Source organism: Poecilia formosa, unplaced genomic scaffold (genome assembly GCF_000485575.1).
Source record: "Poecilia formosa unplaced genomic scaffold, Poecilia_formosa-5.1.2 Scaffold597, whole genome shotgun sequence".
In the NCBI taxonomy this organism is placed as follows: domain Eukaryota; kingdom Metazoa; phylum Chordata; class Actinopteri; order Cyprinodontiformes; family Poeciliidae; genus Poecilia; species Poecilia formosa.
This window is the reverse complement of record NW_006800536.1, coordinates 126443-129614: the sequence shown is the minus strand read 5'-3', so window position 1 is coordinate 129614 and position 3172 is coordinate 126443. Positions and strand designations below refer to the sequence as shown.

At 51.7% G+C, this 3172-nt stretch overlaps 1 protein-coding gene across 1 annotated transcript in view; it reads right to left on the bottom strand.

Moving 5' to 3' along the window:
- The window catches only part of dag1 (dystroglycan 1), a 41863-nt gene extending 38956 nt beyond the window's left edge, over positions 1 to 2907 (bottom strand). The window contains exon 1 of the mRNA XM_007541266.2: positions 2241 to 2907. The gene's annotated coding sequence lies outside the window, so the exon portion shown is untranslated. The remainder of the gene's footprint in view (positions 1 to 2240) is intronic.
- Positions 2908 to 3172: the final 265 nt, after the last annotated feature.

Genomic DNA, 3172 nt, shown 5'->3' with positions numbered 1-3172 from the left:
ACACATACACACACACACACACACACACACACACACAGACACACACACACACACACACACACACACACAGAGACACCCACACACACACACACACACACACCACAGTCCACCTCTACACAGAGATCTTTCTGTAAAAGCTAAAAAAAACATGAAGAAAACGAGCAGCGAGCGGAAAAAACATCGGGTCAGAACACGAGGAGCAGATCTCTGCACCAGAACCAGAGATCCAATCAGAACCAGAATCAGAGATCCAATCAGAACCAGAACCAGAGATCCAATCAGAACCAGGCAGAGTTTCAGGTAAATTAATGCTGAGCTCGTTCCACCAGCTTCATATTAAGATTTGGGTCCAAACCGTCACTCAGGATCTAAAATCCAGTGATGATGTCACTTCCTCCATCAAAGCAGGCAGAACCACCCAGAAGTTCTGGAAGCTTTCTGGACCTTCTGGTTCTTCCTGAATAGAAACCAAATCCATCTGATTAAAAAGCAAACTCAACCGTCTTCAAGCTTTGACTAGACCGTTTCTCCCATCTCCTCCCTGGAGGAAGATGGATCTTTAAGTTTTATCCAAAAGCTGCAGAAACAAAACGTCGTTTTTCTAATCCAGCAGATCCAACTGTCTGGAGGTCAGAAACAGCCGAAACGCGACCCAGAGCGGAACCGGTCCAAAACTGATGATCAGAACGAGCCGAGAGCATCAGAACATAGAGAGGATTTTAACCTCCAGAACTGGACTTCCTTTGGTTCTGGTCCATCAGTCCAGTTCGCTTCATATTAAAGCTTTTGGCTTTATTAGTTGTAAAAATAAAACTGATGAAGAAAGAAATCGCTGAAATTTCCAGGTACTGCTGAAGTCCTTGAATGCACCATCAGTTTGTTCTGTTGGGTTCAAACAGATCCAGGTTCTTCGTTTTCAGGTCCAGAAACCAGGACAACCGGAAAGTTAAAGTTCTGGAACATTTTCTGCTCTCCAATCAGGATTAGATTAAATATTACAGGAGCGTTTATTAATTATTGATCAATTTATTAATATTATTGGTGTCATTGGAGAAAATAATTCACTAGTTTCAAACTTCTAAAATTCTCTGGTCCAAATTATCCTGGAACGACTGCGGGGTCGGTAGAACCATGATCCGGATCGCCTCGAGGAAAAACACACACTTTTCTCTGGAGGGAGGACACACACGCACACACACACACACACACACGCACACACACACACACACACTCAGAGCAGCAGATCAGTGATTTACGTCACCGTGTCTCTCCAGAACAGAACCGACTGTGATGAACTGAGAAAGTATTGATTCGGCTCCCAACAGAGGCAAAGCGGACCTTTATTCCTCAGACAGGGGAACGGCCCTCATGGGGCCCTCATGGGGCCCAATTCCTCAGAAACACACTCGCGTTTCATTACTTCAGCCTCAGGAGACTACAGGACGTGTTGGAGCGACTTCAGACTTTCAGCTGACAGTCAGGGGGTCAAACCCAAAGGTCAGCAGCTAAAACCTCCCTGGGACACCCGAGAGGCCCAGAAAGCGGCCAAGGACACGTTCAGGTCCTACTGGGTCACATCAGGGTCACATCAGGACCGAACCCCTGGCTGGACTTCCACATGTCCGGTTGTCCCTGAAGGCAGCAGGAATCGTGTCCCAGGAGGGAAACTGTCGGAGGTTTGTGGACCCTCTGTGTCCTCGCTGTCAAACGTCTCCATGGCAAAGCCAACGTGAGGGGAATCAGGACGAGGCGCGCGCCCTCCCGGTGCGCGCACGCGGCCCCTTACCGGGCCGTTATCTCTCGCGCCGGGTTCGTGAACGACAGAAAATGGAGCGAGGACCGGTGAGGTCACCGAGCCCCGCAGGCTGCGGGAGCTCCGGGTCTGCTGCCTTCAGGAGCCCAAAATAACTCCGGAAATCACAGCCCGAGAGGCCCGGGCGGCGCTGTACGTCCCGCATCTATCACGCACCTGTTCGGCGTGGAAGCGCGTGACCGCCCGGATAATGTCATGGACAAGAGACCCTCCAAAACCGAAAAACAAAAAAATTTCTACCGAAGCTGGAGCGAGTATCCACGGAGCCGCGGGGCTCAGCAGGCGCTCTGCCCGGACTCCGGGCTCCGTCTGGCGGCTGCAGCAGCTCCGGGAGCCTCCGCTGCTGTGCGCAGACAGCGGAGGAAAAACAGCTGAGAAAAAGAAGGGGAAAAACAAGGAAGCGAGAAAGGAAGGAAGGGAGACTGACCGTGAAATTCCTCCCCGGATAAGCCCTCCTGTCCCCCGCGGTGGCGGCGCTCCGTGTGCGGCTCCGGCGGACAGATATAGCTCTGTGCTCGGTGTCAGATCTCCTCGGTCCCTCCTCCTCCTCCTGACAGGCTGCTCCAAAGTTAGCAGCAGCAGCGCTCCTCAATCAATCCAGAGGTCTCCGAACCAGCACCGGGACCAGAACGCGAACAAAGCAGCAGAATCTTCCTCCGGAACTAGAGGGAGGGGATCAGGTGGATGTTCCGGAATCTCATGAAAAACGGCGTTTTTCCTGAAACCAGCTGAAGGACAGCCGATGTCGGAGCTCAGCAGCCTCCACGGCAGCCAGAGTCCCGATCCCCGGCGGAGCTCCACGCAAATGTCCGCTGCTTTCCACCCGGAGGAGAAGGAGGAGGAGGAGGGCAGAGCCCAGCATTTTCTCAATGACTCCTCCCACAGGCTGCTGCCTCCTCCTCTTCACCCACTGAATGTGTTCTGCTTCTCCTCTGGACGGTTCCGAACCGCTTCCCTCCAGCAGAACCCGCCTGGTTCCGACATCCCAGTTAGAAATCGGGTTTTTCTGAGAATCTGCCAGAACTTTTTAGCTCCTCCCACCGCCTCTTCTTCAGACCCGCAGCAGTTTCATACTTTATGCCCCTCTACATTTTAGCAGCGCTTCAAATAAAGCTTAATTGGATATAAAACCTCTGCTGATGAATTCATAAAATCAGCTTCAGCAGCAGTTTCTAAAGCCGAACACTGAACCATAACCTCACTCTGCCACAGAGTTCCCATTCAGCAGAGCAGCCTCGGTTTCCCCGCCGTCATCATCAGGTCCTGAGCAGCTGAATCCCACCTCAAAGGATCGACATGTTAAATATTACATCGAGCCAAAGAACGACCACAGATTGATCATTTAAACCGGCAAGGCTG